This window comes from Delphinus delphis, chromosome 1 (genome assembly GCF_949987515.2).
Source record: "Delphinus delphis chromosome 1, mDelDel1.2, whole genome shotgun sequence".
Classification (NCBI taxonomy): domain Eukaryota; kingdom Metazoa; phylum Chordata; class Mammalia; order Artiodactyla; family Delphinidae; genus Delphinus; species Delphinus delphis.
In genome coordinates, this window is record NC_082683.1 from 168,087,787 (window position 1) to 168,106,225 (window position 18,439).

Below are 18,439 nucleotides of genomic sequence, written 5' to 3' on the forward strand. Positions count from 1 at the left end.
TGATGTACTATATTCCTGAAAGACAGATCAAATTTTCTAAAGCAATTTATTTATTCCAACAAAAGTGCCATTGGAAAGTTTGGGGAGAAGAAAGGAAAAGAGCAAAGTCTTGATAAAATAATTCTAAGGTTCAAAATAAGTAAATGATAATAATATTTTTTAAAAAGAGGAGTCTTGAGACAAAGCTTGCCTGTTCAGATATTAGAATATACTACACGTAAAGCTACAATAATTAAAATGTACAGATCAAAAGAAAAAATAAGTGATAATGAAACAAATTCTAGAATATGTAAAAACTTAAAATATTATGCAGGAACTATCACGAGGAAAAGAGAGAAGAGAAAAATTCTGCAAAACTTATTTTAGTAAAATTAACTGTTTAGTGAGAAAAGAAATTAGAGGCTCACATCTTACCCTAAAATTAATTCCAGAATTAAATATGAAATAAATATAAGGAAAAAAAGAAGTGAAAGTCTGATTTATTGGATTGTAGAAACAACTTTCCAAGTTTAAAATCAATGGAAGTAATTCTGAAAAAGAGAACAATAGATGTAATTATATAAAAACCAAAAACTGTGTATCTAAGAAAATGACCAAAATATAAAGGTAAATAGAATGTGAATAAGACAGAAAATCGATTTTGAGATGACTACATGAAGAATTCATATGACTTTCACATCTGGTCAAGGTGGAGTAACAGAGAGCAAATTTATCCTCCCACCTGAAACAAAAAATAGACAAAATAAACAGAGCAACATTTTTCAAGAACCAGACATTAGATAATGAAGGATAATGACCAATGAGAGATGGGAAACAAACTAGGTGATCCCATGATCTCCTCAGCATACTGCTTGGAGAAAGTTTCCAGACCTGGGCACAGAGAGAGGGGATCGAAGCTGAGCCTGGAAGACTTTTCAAGTTGGAAAGATACAGCTGAGAGTCAGGGAAGACCAAGGCAACTAGAGTTAGCAGGATAGAGTACCAGAGAGAAGAGAGACAACTCAGGAGATCTGTGAAGAGGCTCCCTCAGGGATTTAGGTCAGTACTGATCAACACATACACGTGAGAAACTACCCAAGAACCACCCAAAAGAATTAGAGTCAACAGCTACTTATGCACACGTGGGACTGGGAATAGTGCCTATTCCCACCAGCCAGACTGGCAAAATCTCACAACACACAGAGTATTGGTTAGAGTATCTATCAAAAACTTAAGGGTATGAGATTTTATCTTATTTGCAAGGTAGCAAGAAGCCTGCCAAAATTTCATGAATGCTGGTAGAAGACACAAGACTTTTGGGTAAGAGTGGAAGGGCAGATTATTTATTATTCAGAGCAATAGTAGTAGCAAGAGTATCAGCAATTTTTTAGACATTTCTCCAAGCCCCACCACAGAGTGACTCAAAAAGAGCTAGATAACATTTGCACGTGCAATGGGTTGACTTACAGGAGAGGGGCTTGAGCTATTTACAATAGCATCAAAACCCACAAAATACTTAGGGGTAAAAGATGTGAAAGACCTATCTGCTGAAGACTACAAAGCATTGCTGAGCCAAAATTAAAGAAGATCCAAATACATGGAGAGGTCTACCATGTTCATGGATCAGAAGATGCAACATTATTATCAATTCTTCCCAAATTGATCTATAGATTCAATGAAATCCCAATCAAAATTCCAACAGACTTTTTTTGTAGAAATTGAAAATCCGATTCTAAAATTCATATGAAAATTCAAAAAACCTAGAATAGCAAAAAAACAAATGAAAAAGGACAAAGTTGAAGAGTTAGCACTATATAATTTCAAGACATTATAAGCCTACAGTTATTAAAATGGTATAGTATGGCCATCAAGTAGACAAATAGATCAACTGAACAAAATAGAAAGTCAGGAAATAAAAGCACACACATATATATATATACTTATTTATATACTGATTCTATATATATATATGTGTATATATACTGATTTCTCTCTATATATACTGATTATATATATATCTACTGATATATATATAAAGAAGAAAGATCTAAAATCACTAATCTAAGTTTCTACTTTAGGAAACTAGAAGGAGAAAAGCAAATTAAATCAAAGTAAGCAGGAGAAAAGAAATAATAAGCATTAGAGCAGAAATCAATAAAATTGAAGGGAGGATTTCAATAGAGAAAATCGATGAACACAAAAGCTGCTTCTTTGAAAAGATCAATAAAATGGATAAGCCTCTAGCCAGGCTAAGAATAAAAGAACTTCAAGAAGTTCAAAAATTACAAATATTAGAAACAAAAGACAGGACATCACTACAGATCCTATGGATGTAAAAAGTATAATAAAGGAGTACTATGAACAACTCTATGCCCACAAATTTGATAACCTAGATTAAATGGACCAATTTCTTAAAAGATACATTTTCCCCAGATTCACACAAGAAGACATAGACAATCTGAATAAGCCTGTATCTCTCAAATAAATGGAATAAATAATTAATAACCACCCCAAACAGAAAACACCAGGCCCAACTGCATTCACTGTTAGGGACTGAATTGTGTCCCCAAAGTTCATAAGTTGAAACTCTAACTGCCAATGTGATTCTATTTGGAGATAGAGTCTTCAGAGATAACTGAAGTTAAATCAGGGCCTATGGGTGGGCCTCAATCCAATAGGACTGGTGTCATTAAAAGAAGAGGAAAAGATACCAACGATGCATATACACAGAAAAGGTGGCCACTTATAAACCAAAGAGAGAAGCCTCAGGAGAAACCACCCCTGCTGGCACCTTGAAGCCTCTAGAACTATGAGAAGATAAGCATATGTTATTTAAGCCACCCAGTCCGTGGTGTTTTGCTACAGCAGCCCTAGAAAACTAATACTCCCGCCCTATACATGTCCTTCATTTTAGTAAGATAAATTGGATCATTGTTTAGGTCAGTTTATAATATAAGTCAGGTTTTCTGTTCTTTACATCCAAAAAACATTGCACTGGATACACTACATGACTTTGGTCAAGTTGCTTTACCTTCAAAAGGGTAAAGGTGTTTCCGTTTCCTCATATTAAAAATAAGGGAGCTGCACTAAATAAACTCTAAAAACCTTTTCAGCTTACATTTCTATGCCATTATAGAATAAATTTCCAGGTAGACATTGTTTTCCCAAACCATCCCCCCTTCGTTCAAAATCTAAGGTTCAAGACTGATATGCAAACTTTTCCTAAGTTATTTAATAGCAGTAATCTAAAATTAATAGTAACAATAATAATGATGATGTTGATGATGATGGTGATAATGTCTGGCTCTGAACTCTGTGTTTTTTTAAAGTAGTAACAGAGTGGAAAGAATATAAAGATGAACATAAATTCTCCTGTGTAGAAAGGTTCTGAACACAGCAGAGTAGGGAAACTTCCTTTGTGGGAAAAGAGGACTCGCAGAATTTAGATGCCAATGAGTGTGTGGCTCTGTGTCTCCTCTGGAGATTGACTAGAAATTCCTAGGAATGATCTTTCATGTGTCACCTTAAGGCTTCTGAAATCCATTAAGGAGCAGCTAACTAGAGCTCCATTCCCTCTCCAACCAGGTAGCTTTGCTCTCTAAAGGAAAAGTGGAACTACCAACAAAACCCCAGCATTTCAGACTCCTGTTCATACGGGTGTTTCTGAATCTTATCATCTTTATTTTAAGGACACATGTTTCTGAATGCTTTGGAACATCCTTAAAAAGAGGATAGCTTTCCTCTTTATCTTTACTCTCCTCTGGCACTGGACTTCTGCCGGTGATATAATTAAGACCCAGGCAGTGGCCTCATTATTCCTAACCAGACTGAGGCAATGTTTGACTGCCTCTTTAGAAACATCCCTGTAAACAAGAAAGGGACAGCTTACATCATCCGGTTGGTGTTAAGCAACGAAGCAGGAGAATACTGGCAAGACTAACAGGCTTTATTTCATTTGAACAAATTACTCTTGGACTCCTGGTCTCAGAGCCTTCATTAGTGACACAGGTACTTTCATGCATCAAGAAGACATAGTCCACCTTGCATAAAGCCTTTCCATTAAACACTCACCTCCCTATGGGAGTTAATAGTCTCTTAGGCAGTATTCATCAGCCATGGCAAGATTTGCCCTGGATTTTTGAATGATCAAGCAACCAAAAGAGAAAAGTGGACTACCTCGATCCTTCCAGATTTTCAGATTCTCCTTTCTACTAGTACAAAGTGCATCCTGAATTGTATACAAGGAACTGCCACTTCTTTCTCATGGTGACAGTTGAACCCAATCTGTGTGTCCTTAATAGACCAGTGATACTTACCATGTATGGTAAATGCTGTAATTTGTCCCCTTTCTAGAACTTTAGGTGTTGCCTCAAATGAATAGGTCTAAGCAAATCTTGCCCATTTCCTCCTCTTTTATGCCTATTAAGGTATTATGTTATTAAGGTATTATTATTAAGGCATTACATGCACTAAAATTGACCAATTTTAAAAGTGTAGTTTGATGAGTGCTTGTACAGAATCACGTCACCACAATAATTAAGATACGGCATCATCTCCTCACCCTAAAGTGTTCTCGTGTCCCTTTCTATTAGACCCCTTCAATCTACCACCAGTCCCCTAACAACAACTGAGCTCCTTTCTGACACTCTAGTTTTGCCTTTTCTACAATTTCGTATAAATAGAATTGTACAGTGCATAGTCTTTTGTATTTAAGGTCTGTCTATTTTTATCGATTCTCTAACTGTAATTTCATTAGCACCACCCCACTGATTCAGGAAAGTTGACCATATTCAGCTTTATCTGTAAAGATACAATGTTTGTAAACTAGCTATTTTAAACCCACCACCCCCCATTTTTGTTATTGCACAATAAAACACTGCAGGCAAATATTCATATAATGCCAAGTGCTATGAGATGGATGGTAGGAATTTTACAGCTGCTATTCTTAATCTTCCAACTTGCCCTACAGGGCCACACACACAAAAGAATAAGAGAGCATTTGAATGCTGTAACATAATATCCACCTCTCCTGTGCTTAGCAAAAAGCATGTAAATTTTTGGCATAACAAGCCAAAGTCATCAATACGTGGATAAAATTTTGAGAAAAATACAAGTTAAAACTGGGGTGACTTCTCAACTCGCGTAGATTTGCTAAATATTTCTGTAGTTTCAAAATGGAATTGGTTGTATTGTTTACAACAAAATTAATCAAATTTTACTGTAAGAATTTTGGAAAAGATGAAAACAAAGAAAAAAAATTTACATTTATGTTTAAATATAATTTGGATCAAAGTTGTATATACTACTTTTCCACTAAACATTATGCCATAAGGATGTTTGTCACCAGATTTTCTGCTGTTTCACTGCACTAACTACCACGAGCACTGAATGTGCTTTCCTCTCAGTACCTGGAAGGGATGCTAAGCACAGAGCACTGATGCTGTTACCCTACAGAGTTTTTCAGTGTTTATTTCTTATTGAATTTAGGGGTATTGGCTTGCTGGGTTCAAAATATGGGCTCCGCACGTGGCACAATGCACCACTCAGACCTCAGGCTTCTTTGTCTTAGAAAGCAGGGATTCTGTTTTCTGAATCTCTGATTCACAGATGGGTGATACCAAGAATCTTGACATTTAGACAATGGAGAGATTTGTCTAGCCTTTCACTCTTGTTCTGAACACTTGCTGCCCAGCTGTGTGAGAAGAACATTTTTATTTTCAGAATGATCCTGGACCTGGGCAGTAAAGGATCCCAATATGCAGTGAGTCTGGAGAGGGAGCTCTCAATTTGAGAAAAGAGATTAAGGATGAATCGCCAAAAGACAACCTCCCCTTTCTTAGCAAGGAAATTTGTCTTTCTGTTGCCTCTCATGGTCATATGAAGTCATGGAGGATTAAAAGAAAGCATGTGATCTTGTGGATTGTTTTCATTTTGTTTCTGTTTTATTTTTTTATTGAAGTATAGTTGATTTACAATGTTGTGTTAATTACTGCTGTACAGCAAAGTGAATCAGTTATACATATATATATATATATATATATATATATATATACACATTCTTTTTTGTATTCTTTTCCATTATGGTTTATCATAGGATATTGAATGTAGTTCTCTGCGCTATACAGTAGGACCTTGTTTATCCATTCTGTATATAAAAGCTTACATCTGCTGACTCCAACCTCCCACTCCATCCCTCCCCCAACCCCCTCCCCCTTGGCAACCACCAATCTGTTCTCTATGTCCGTGATTCTGTTTCTGTTTCATAGATAGGTTCATTTGTGTCATATTTTAGATTCCACATACAAGTGATATCATATGGTATTTGTCTTTCTCTTTCTGACTTACTTCACTTGGTATGATAATCTCTAGTTGCATCCATGTTGCTGCAGATGGCATTATTTCATTCATTTTTATGGCTGAGTAATATTCCATTGTATATACATACCACATCTTCTTTATCCATTCATCTGTCGATGGACATTTAGGGTGTTTCCATGTCTTGGCTATTGTGAATAGTGCTGCTATGAACATAGCATGAATCTTTTTGAATTATAGTTTTCTCTGGATATATGCCCCTTTTTCTTTTAATCATAGAATTTTAATGCCTGACAAGGCCTTAGATGTATGGGAGCAGGTGGGTTGAGACTGATATGCCCAAGGCCACACAGGAGGAGGAACTGTCCAACACTCACGGGCCTGACTCCCAGCGCTGTGTTCTTTCTTCAGCATCACGTTGCCTCTCCATGGAAAACAAGGCTGTCCTTTTCAGGCTCTATTGAAATATTAACTTTCCAGCATTTTGGACTCCACTACCTTGGCGAGTTGTTGTGGTATTAAATACACAGAACTTTCCTTTTAAAAAAAATTGGGGATAGTCATGTGTCTGATGAAGCCTAATCTTAGCCACTATCACAACACATTAAAAATGGCCATTACTACCACAAACACTTTCAAGGTAAGCTAGAGCACATTGCCTACTTGCTTTTCTAATTTTCTTCAAGCTTTGTTCATTTTGTCATTTCCAATGGACTCATTCATATGAAAGTAGAAACCATGAAATTAATTTTCTTAAGATGGAAACTAGACCACATTTGGCAACAACAACAGCATCAAACTCAGTGCACTAGGGCCTTGCCTTTGCACAGGAGACAAGAGAAATGGGTGGGGAATGTGAGGGTTTGCAATAGAATTTGTAGCTAGCTTCACCTCCAGAGAAGGTGTCTCCATGAAGCTAGAAGTCCTCCAGTGACCTGAGACCAGATTTCGAAGTCCTGATCCAGATGTGTGCATACGGCTGTAGGTTGAAGTGCGTACCATGGCTTTGCCTCTATGTATATTTACCCACAGATCTTTTGGGGAGGATTTTTAATAAATTGCTCCTGGAATATTGTTGGCTTTAAGGAAACCTTGGTGTCTTTACTAAAGAAGAGAGTTTTCCTCTCAGTGTCAATATTATTTCCTGAGCTTGCCATTGAATACGGCTCACAATGGTAAAACTAGATATTTAGCATGGCTTTGGATCAGAAGCAGGTCCCAAATGGCTACCTGTCCATTCAGGTTCTTTAATGTGAGCAATATTAATAGAATCCCTGGAGCTGGAATCTCACATTTAGAAAACCCGTCAGTAATATTCTTGTTACACTTTGACTATCCGTTGATGATCTGTGTCTCACTCACAGGAAAACCAACAGAAATGAAATTGTATATTTTTTATTTTGTAATGGCCCAATTATGTTCAGCCTCACCTAGTAACGGGTCTCTCTAATTAGTGGATAGAAGTTGCAGGGAAGCTATGACCTTTGGTTCTTCCTTTTACTAAGGGAAAAGGCCTTATACTGTGTGAGGGGGGTCATGATGAGATTGTTCCTGAAATCCACTAAGTAGGTTAATAAATATATTCTGACGACTGTTGATTTTTCTGTGAGATAACCAGAAGACCATTCTGCTAACTTCAGCAAGCTCAGATTGTGGTAGACTTATCAATGCTACTTTTTTGGTCCTTTATACTTGGGATTCCTCCCTGAGTTTCCTTGTAAAATGGGGATCAGTGGAAGGATGGGAACTGCTTTGACAAGCTTCTAGTAATTTCCTGCCTCCAGGAAAAACAGGTAGATAGTCAAAATGGGCCTGTGTGGCCTGAGCTTCTCTTCAAAAGGAAATGCAAACAATGTCCTTCACAGACAGTTCCAATGTCAACCTTCATAAGAAGTAAAGAGTTAGAAATTATAGTGATAAGCAATAAGTAATAAGCAAAGAGGTCTCCTGAATCAGAAAAAAAGATGGAACCAATTGAAATCAGATGGGTATTAACAAGAAGACCTGCTCTGCTGGTTCTTCCCCAGGCCTTGAGTAGGGTCAAATAGAACAGTGAAAAAGGTCAGAAAAAAGATGCCTGGCAAGATTATGAATACCACTCGCATTCTACTTCCTAATACCTCTTGAATCTACCAGGTTCTGTCCATCCTACTGCCACTATCTTGGTCAAAACCTCCATTTTCCCTCCAGTGGACTTCTTGCCAGTGGTTCTCAATCTCAGAAGTTTTTCCCCCAAGGGGCCTTTGGCAGTATCCAGAGACATTTTTGGTCATCCCACTGGGGCATATTGTTGGCATATAGTGATTGTTCTGCTAACCACCCACAAGGCACAGGACAGAACTCCACATCAAAGAATTTTCTGGCCCCAAATGTCAATATTGCAGAGGTTGCCAACCCAGCCCTAGCCCCTGCCCACCCCTCATCTTGGACCACTCTCCTCCTGACCTATGCTTCAGGCATGGTGGATTTCTTTGTTTCACAAAATTTCCATCTCATCTCCCATTTTCAGTCCCTCGTGTATGTTATTTTCGCTGAAGGATATACTCCCTCCCCTACAACTCTACCCTCTCGTTACCTAAACGTTATTTTGAGTCCCTTCCACAAGGAAACCTTGTCCAACATACACCCAGTCTCTTATACACTAACAAGCATATTTAGGGTCATTTCCAAACCTGGGTGGAGCTGATAATGAAATCCTCAGTATTGGTGGCTGGCCAGTGAGAGAGGATGTGATGGACATGGGTTTCGCAGGGCATGGAGCAGACATGGCCGAGTGCTGACCCTTCCCTGCTTAAGTTTTCTATTTGAAATGATTGTTAACTGACAGACATTTTACTGAAATAAATTCCAAGCACCATCTGTGCTCCAGCGATTGTGTCAGGTAAAGAAGGGCGAGAAGAATACCGAGAGGAACATAACACGCTTTCACATCGTGTATTGTTCAAAGTGCGTACCAATTGCGAAGAGCAGATGAGGAAGTGACTAATCTGATCTCTACTGGTGTTCATAATCATACAATAAATTTTCACTGAGTATCTACTAAACGCCAAGCATTGTGCAAGGTGCAGGGCATACTAAAGGCAAATAGCAAACTGTTTTTACTCTTAAGGTATTTCCTATCCAGTGGAAATAATAGCTAATTTTACTGGACTTCACAATTCCTTCACATGTATTGTATCTCATTCCTTCCCTCACACTTTCCGCATGAATCTGATGTTATAATTATGCCAAATTAACAGAGGAGGAAGCTGAGCTTTGGAGAAGACAGTTAAATAGAATGAAATATTTTGAGTGAAGGGCCCACGTCTGCCTTATTTATTGTTGTAACTCCAGTGGCCAGCTCAGAGTGGGTGGTCATTATGTATTTGTTGAATGAATGAGTAAACTTCCTTGCCAAAGGTCACAGCTTAGTAAGTGATGCACTAGGATTCCCTGCCTTCCAAATTCGTACTCATTCTTCCACATCAGATCCTTGAAACGGTTTCATGTCTGCCTTTAATTAATGTCCATTTGTCTACTAGGTGTTTAATCCATGAGGTATAAGAAGGAGACCTATAAGAGGAAAGGGGAAAGAGACATGCAGGCAAAGCAAAAGGGATGCTCATGATTCATTGTTTCTCTCTCTCCCTTCAGCTAGTTAGAAGCCCCTGGAATAACAGGCTAGTGCTTTAATGAATCCCTTTGACTCCCCCTGTTAATGGTAAAGAGTATTCAATTTTACACAGAAGTTATAACAGAGGAAAACTTCCACAGCAGACGGAGTCCTTTAAAATTATGTTTCATTTTCACAACTATAGACGTAAATTTAAGTAAATGAGATCTCTCCTGTTAGTTGTGAAGGTTTTGATGGTTTCATAAATCCCGTGATACGCCTCGGGTGTTAACTATAGTTGACTTTTGGAAGTAGGGTCAGGAAAGTTAGTGAAGGGGAAATTATACAACAAGGTGGGTTTTTTTCCCCTTAAATTGTTGAATACGTGTTCTTTTGGAAACAAAAACACTAATTCAAAAAGATATATGCACCCCAATGTTCATAGCAGCATTATTTACAATTGCCAAGATATGGAAGCAACCTAAGTGTCCACTATTAGATGAATGGATAAAGAAGATGTGGTACACACACACACACACACACACACACACACACACTGGAATATTACTCAGCCATAAAAAAGCACACCATTTTGCCATTTACAGCAACATGGATGGACTTGGAGGGCATTATACTAACTGAAGTAAGTCAGACAGAGAAAGACAAATACTGTATGATATCACTTATATATGGAATCTAAAAAATACAACAAACTAGTGAATAAAACAAGAAAGAAGCAGACTCGCAGATATAAAGAACAAACTAGTGGTTACCAGTTGGGGGTCGGCAGTGGAGGGGGAAGTATAAACTACTGGGTATAAGATAGGCTGCAGGATGTATTGTACAACATGGGGAATATAGCCAATATTTTGTAATAACTGTAAATGGAAAGTAACTTTTAAAATTGTGTAAAAAAACTTTAAAAAAATTTTAAAGAGTTCTTTTGGGGAAAGATCTTATGGGAGCTTTGTATAGAGTATATGAGTAATTGTAATGGTGTCAAGAAGATATACACACACACATACACACATATATGTGCTGTGTCATTAGTAACTCATTTTGAATAATCATATACTGAGGGTGAAAATTAGTCCTGGCATTTGTGTCATTAATCCAACCCTGGGCAGGTCATGAACGTTGGAAACCTGATACAAAATGGTCTGCCATTCATAACTCCAAACCTTTCTTTTTTGGAGTCACAGTTGTGAGTTGTGGATGTTACAGATGGTGGCGATTATCATAACGATTATCGTTATGATTATCTAACCTTAAACTGAGAACTACTGCCAGGCAGTCTTGTCTGAAAAGCTCTTAGGCATCAACACTGCAGGAAGACCATGACATAATATCTGAGGTTAGGCTTGCAGAGGCTGCCAGAATTATTCTCCCTCCATCAAAGAAGTTTGATCCCCAAACCTAAGCTCTAAATGCAATCTAGCAGTTACGTTTGCCTGTTCCTGCCTGCCATAAAGAGCGTGACCATATAAGTGTGATACTTGGTAAACTTTTAGAAGGTGAAAGGGAGCTAGGCCCAAGCCATGATGGTTTTGAGAGGAAAATATGGAAGAAGAGAGTTGAGGACCTTTTTTTTTTTTTTTTAATTTGAGGATGTAAGGAGGAATTATTAGAAGTTCAAAATCAATTCTGAGGAACTAGAGCATAATCAAGACTGGCTACTGACATCATTGACCAAGAGGCAGGTCCAGTTTGAGAGAGGACATCAAGACTTCTGCATGGTGATTCTCTGCATTCCGTGTAATCAGTGCCAGTCAGTCTGAGAGTCTGTTCAGGAGACTGTGAGAGATACCAGAACAGATTCTGGTTCAGGGACTGCTAGGAGAAAATGGGAAGGAGGAAGTAAGTCACGTTCCTATCCACCTCTGTATGAGTCTCCTAGGCCTGCCACAAAGTACCACATACCAGTTGGCTTAGAATAGCAGAAATTTATCCTTTCATCATACTGGAGACTAGAAATTTGAAATCAAGGTTTTAGCAGGGTTGGTTCCTTCTGTATACTCTGAGGCAGACAGATGTTCCATGCCCCTCTCCTAGCTTCTGGTGGTTGCCCGCCATCCTTGGAGTTCCCTGGCTTGAATATACATCACTGCAGTCTCTGCCTGCATGATTATATGGCATTCTCTCTCCGTCTCTGAATCTCTCTCTCTTCATAAGGACAGCAGTTATTAGATTTAGGGTGCACTCTAATACAGTACAACCTCATCTTAACTCAACTGCATCTGCCAGATAGGCTCACATTACAGGGACCAAAGATCAGGACTTCAGCATATCTTTCTGGGGAAGACAGTTCAACTCATGGCAACCTCCTTCCCTCTCTTTTCTTTTTTTTTTATGTTTTTTAAAGAAGATGCTGGGGGTAGGAGTTTATTAATTAATTAATTAATTTTTGCTGTGTTGGGTCTTCGTTTCTGTGCGAGGGCTTTCTCCAGTTGTGGCAAGCGGGGGCCACTCTTCATCGTGGTGCGCGGGCCTCTCACCGTCGCGGCCTCCCTTGTTGCGGAGCACAGGCTTCAGACACACAGGCTCAGCAGTTGTGGCTCACGGGCCTAGCTGCTCCGTGGCATGTGGGATCCTCCCAGACCAGGGCTCGAACCCGTGTCCCCTGCATTAGCAGGCAGATTCTCAACCACTGCGCCACCAGGGAATCCCCCTCCTTCCCTCTCTTATGCTAGGGTGTCTTCCACTTGTCTTCACCCAGCTGCCACTCATTCCTGATGTGTCACAACCTAGCTGTCACAAGACTTGAGCATCCGTTTGAGCTGTCTCTCACATAGTAGACACTGTCTGGATTGGTGTTCTCCTGCAGCAGGCTGGATTTGTGATTTGGACTGCTGGCCCTTTCTTTGCTCTGGAGGTGGGAGTGGGTGGGGTGAGGGGATGGGGGGAGCAGCATCACACTTGTCTCATCGTTCCCAGCTCCCTCCCAGGTAGCATTGATTGCATCCGGGCATCTGGGCTGTGTCTGTCATCAGCAGTGAGGCCTCAGCTTGTCTCTGAGCGATGAGTTTGCCATTTATGAAGAGTTTGCAGTCATTTTGCATCCTCCTTTTCATATCTTTCTTTGCTCTCTGTTACACTCAAATTCTGACAAAAGAAAGGACAAAAATAGGGACTCACAACTAAACACTGATGCAGTTATGTGTGAAATCTTTGTTGCAATTTCCCATGCAAAACATTTTTCTCTCTCAGTAATACCTTGCAGTACCATGAGATTCTGAAGGGAGGGAGAAATGTTTTGCTGTTGATTGCTATATAACTTGGAAGCTATCACTATTCTTTAGAGTACAGAGGTGACAATCTCTAACATTAATGCACAGTTCCAAGGGGGACTGTATACTGGGATTCATATTTTCAATATAATTGAAGGAGGGGATCCTACCATAATAGAAGCTGTAGATATGAGTAACTATACAAGTCCCACAAATCCAATGCTCTTTTAAATTAATTTAATTTAATAAAGCCATAATTTCCAGTTTCCTATGTAATCTGAACTTAATTTTTTTAGAATAATAAAGTCCGGAGTTTGAAGAAAAAAAATTTTTTTTTGCTGAGATGGGAATAGTAAGAACTAAAAGAGAAGAAAATTATGCCTTCCAAACGCTATCTCAATAGCAAGAAGCAGATAAAAGGCTTTCTGTTTTGCTATAATCTTCTTATTGTTACTACAGCTAAAATATTTTTAAAGAGAGTGTTATTGATAAGAAAAATTTTTGAACACCAAATAAATTTCTATTCATCACAAAGGCTTTTCTTTATCTGTCTTTGCTAAAATAGAAATGTTTAAAGGAAAAAAAACAAAACAACAACAACAGGAAAATCACCTTAAAATGGACATGGAAAGCACCAGACTCCATAAAAATATTCCCATCTTGCCTGCTTCCTTATTTGTATTGTGTTACATTTCCTGCAAAACGATCTTGTTATTGTTTCAATGTACAGAAATGCAAATTTATTTGCCTGACCAAGTGCAAATACTAAGCCATTGAGGAGAAAGAAGTGGTTGTTTCCAAATTAAGGACTTAACAATTTTCTGTCCCTGAAGACCCTCCCAGGATGCCATGAAATGCACAGCCACGTCTGAAATCTGAAAAAGTGTCCTGTGACCCTGTGGTCAGTTCTGCGATGGAAAGAGGTCTTTCCTCCCTCTCTTGGGGGAGGCCATTGCCGGCCTCACTCTCGAATTCTTTATTTGCATGTGCTAGCCTTTTTATTGCAAATAGGGCTCTAAATCTTACTTTAGAAACGGATATTGCACTGTGTGCAGGTGGCTGCGCGGTAGAAGCTATCAATAATGTTCGTTATGAAAACCTGATCATAAGTGTTTTTAGTCCATTAGCCATTTCACTTTATTTATGTCCCCTTTCAGGCAGGATTTGAAGGCAATATTCAAAAGATGAAGTTTGGATGAAGAGCAACACAAGAGGATATAAAACACTGTCACATCTTTTCATGCTAGAAAATATTTCTTCCTTATATTATTTTTTTTTAACAGCTCCTAAAAATAAGTAACCTCTGGGGGAATGAGGAAGGCAGGAAGAGGAACTGGGCCAAGCACAGATATATTTAACACCTATTTATCCATCTATCTATCTATCTATCCATCTCTCCCTTTTCTATCGTCACATTTAATTACCTTTAACGCACATTACCAAATTTTAAAAATTACTTATCACACCCCCAATGTACCTACAGGCAAATTGGACCCATTTTGCTTCATTTCAGCTCCTAACAGAAATTCAGCTCATGATTTATGAATAAAGTCCTATTTGCTGTTATGTGCTGCTTTATTTTCCAAAGAGCTTGCAGTCTAAACAGTTACACCTGCAAGGAGAGAAGGTTTCTGTGCCTTTTCCTGGTGGACAGTGGCCACCAACTGTTGAGATAGCTGGTGTGTGGTTACCAGTTTAATGTATCCCCGAAGCCACTGCCTGATCCTCCCGCAGAGAGAAGCACATGCAAACGTCAGCCCACGGACTTCGCTCCAAGCTTCACCTCAGCGTAGGTAACACGGCCTTAGCGATCACTTCCAGAGATTCGCTCCCATTTCACAAAAAAATGCCCAAGGAGAGCAGGAGAAGAAACCAGACTGGCGAGGAAAAGGATGTCTTGAATCATCTAACTTTCTGTTATATTAAAACGCATCATGCGGGCTTCCCTGGTGGCGCAGTGGTTGAGAGTCTGCCTGCCGATGCAGGGGACACGGGTTCGTGCCCCGGTCCGGGAAGATTCCACATGCCGCGGAGCGGCTGGGTCCGTGAGCCATGGCCGCTGAGCCTGCGCGTCCGGAGCCTGTGCTCCGTAACAGGAGAGGCCACAACAGTGAGAAGCCCGCGTACCGCATAAAAAAAAAAAAACAAAAAAAAAAACGCATCATGTTATAAAAGCAAAGGAGAATGCATTTTTTTTCCAGGAGGTTAATAGGCATTTGGGGGTCTTTTAAGAAAAGAATCAAATGTTTAGTCTAATGTCCCAAACCAGTAAAAGAGGTGTTGTAACTCAGCGTTGGGCCCCATGCTTCATTTGAGCTCTGCACACTTAATGGTGAGTCCCTGACTTTCATGTTAATTTTCATGAATGACGATGCGTAAGTGATGTTTTAAATCCCCGTGCAGACCCAAATGAAGGTGAACCCTAGCAACCTGAGTTACCTAGTCCTTCTCTGTGGACTCATTTCTAATTGAATGTTAAGATCAAAGTTTAAGTTTATAAGAAAGAAAAAACAAGTGCAGATAAATAGTTATTATCTGACATCCTTATGAAAATTCATGACCTGCCGTTTTATCAGAGACCTTCTAAGAATTCTAATTGTGAAGTCTGCGGAGCTATTAAACGGCTAGTACACTTCAGTCTCTTGATAAGAAGTGAGTTAAATAATTGTCCTGTTTAACTTGTGCTTGTTAACCTTTAAGGTCAACTAGTTTGAACATACGTTTAATGAAATCCTGGAGCCAGAATTTATGATACCGCTGCTGAATGTTAAATTGGACAATTTACATAAGCAGGACATTAACCTTCTGAGCACTAAATAGCATTTTAGCACTTAGCCACTGGGGGCAATAAGAAACATGTTCTATATATTTGTGATAAGCTTGCCTGGAAACTCTCATGATGACCAATTGGCCTACCAAGTTCAGCAGCATAATTAAATGAATGGACTCAGCCTAAGTAAATGATCAGTGCTGTGTACAGTATATCATTATAGTTCGAAGGAAGAAAAAAAGATATGAATAATTTAATAATACATTACTAATTTATCAATGCTAAGTGACTTCGAGGTGGCTCTTTGCAGTTCATTGTTTTCAATTCGATATTTGATTGACTGCTCATGTGATTAAAACTGAATGTATTTCATTTCTTACCAGAAATATATAGAAGCAGTAGATTTGATTTGATTTTTTTGAGCTGAGATGCGTGGGGTTTTCTGCTTTGGTGAGATTACAAGATACCTACTACTGTGCACTGATTAGCAGGTAAACTAGGCATTTGTCACAATCAGATGTGTGTAGTCCCTACTCCTTGGTAGCCTTCCTGAGGGGAGGGCACTAACCCCTGCATTGTGCATAAGCCCAGCTTGCAACACAGCAGCAATTATCATTATGGTTTGGAAGGGTCAAGCACCAAGGAAAGCAATTTGCGCTTCACCCAGGAATGTTCCTGCTGATTGTGGACAGTCAATCCACTGGGCTGGCTGTCCAGGAGTTGCATTCTGTAAACTCAGTCTAATACTCGGGCGTACTGCTGGCCAAGCATGTATTTGGGGAAACAGTACGTTACCCTGCGGTCAGCTGGGGCCCCTGCCCCTTGAACTTCTAGGGTAAACCTGGATCCCAGTCCATTTATGTGACAGTCCAAGACTCTTCCTTATGTTTCTGAGAGGTCCTGGGTTTTTACTTCCTGTGCCTCTCTCTCTTAACCTCACTCTCATTCTCCCTGTCTCTATTGTCTTGAGAGACCCTGTGTGTGTTGTCCTCAGCTTTTTAAGTAGCTTCTTCTAGACGCTACTCATGTCCGCCATTCTGTGATTCTAATGACGAGCAGTCTGGTGAGGTCACATTGCTGAGCACCCTATCTTTCGCTGGTCTCAGCCTTTATCCATTCCTCTCTCCTCTTCACCTTCTTCTTTAAAGGAACAAGAGTGTTTCTCTCCATCTTGCCGAGGTCCCTCTTAGGTTTACCTTCTACCCCAAAGAAACAACCATTTCTGCAAACAAACATTTTCCCCTTTCTAAAGGAGAAATCATAAATATTTTCACATCTAGTTGCAAAAGAATGGGAATATGGTACAAAGTGAAGCGAATATTTGGCAAATATCTGGTTGATCTGCTTGACGTGGCAAGTCAGGCTATACGTGGTAAGTCCTCCCTTTCTGAAGACATGGCTTCCTGATCTGAACCACAGCCTGCTTCAGCAACAACAAACAATAATAATTCCTGGCATTTTTACACTTCAGAGAATGCTCTGCTGTATATGGTCTCATCTCATCCTTGAGAATCTGTGGAGCGGCTGTTATACCAATTTCCCATACATGAAATTATAGCTAAAAGATTTAAGTCCCTTACACAAACCCTGCCCTGCTAGTTGGTGACAGAACCAAGTTAAATTTTTTTTTGTCTGTTTCCAAGTCCAGTGCTTCTAGGTTGGCATGACCCATGTGTTCCGATCACTGTTCAGATCCACAAACATAGATTGCACACCTATTATTATTTATTAATGTTAAAATACTTCTAAGTAATTTATGTACATGATAAAAGATAGAACAATACAAATAATTATGTAGTAAAAAGTAGACTTTCTCTTTTCGCTGAATCACAGTTAACCCCCTCCAGAGACAATACCAGGATCTTGTAGATCTTCCCAGTGATATTCTATTTTGCATGAGTTTGTATGTCTATCTTTTAAGGTCTGTTTGGTAACTTACTGCTCATACTAGTCAGAGCCTTGACTTTTCATGTAACAGTATGTCTTGGTGACTGCCGTATTAGCACACGTTAATCTATTTAATTTCTTTTAAGGTTGCACAGTACTCTATTCTATGTATTTGTCATAATTCGTTTATTCTTCTGGTTCCATCTAAATTGTGTGTCTTTTCCTATTACACACAATTTTAAAATCTTTGTAATACATTTTTATATTTGAATTCAAGTATATCTGGAAGATTAATTTCTTTTTTGAAAAGAGTCATTTCTGATACTATTCCTGGCCATGCACTGGTTACTCAGCTTGGCGCCAAACTACCCCATTGCAGAAAGCGGGCTTTCCTATTGATGTGTGTTCTATTTTGCTCTCAGTTGATTTAACTTCATTCCATCTTTCTAAAGTAAGCTATCTCTGGGTTTGAGAACCAGAATTAGGAATATAGCAGAACATTAGGAAGTTAACTGAGACAGAGTATCTGGCCAAGGTAGAGTCAAGTAGACATAGTAAAGGGTTTAGACTCTGAAATAATACAGACCTGGGTTCAAATGGTAGCTCAACTGATTACTAGCTGTGTAATGTGGGCAAGTTACCTAGGCTCTAAGTCTGTTTTTTGCATTC

The 18,439-nt window shown here is 39.1% G+C and overlaps 1 long non-coding RNA gene across 1 annotated transcript in view; it reads left to right on the top strand.

Moving 5' to 3' along the window:
• Positions 1-18,439, top strand: part of LOC132424875 (uncharacterized) — a 44,099-nt gene that overhangs the window by 1,510 nt on the left and 24,150 nt on the right. The gene's annotated exons all lie outside the window — the stretch shown is intronic.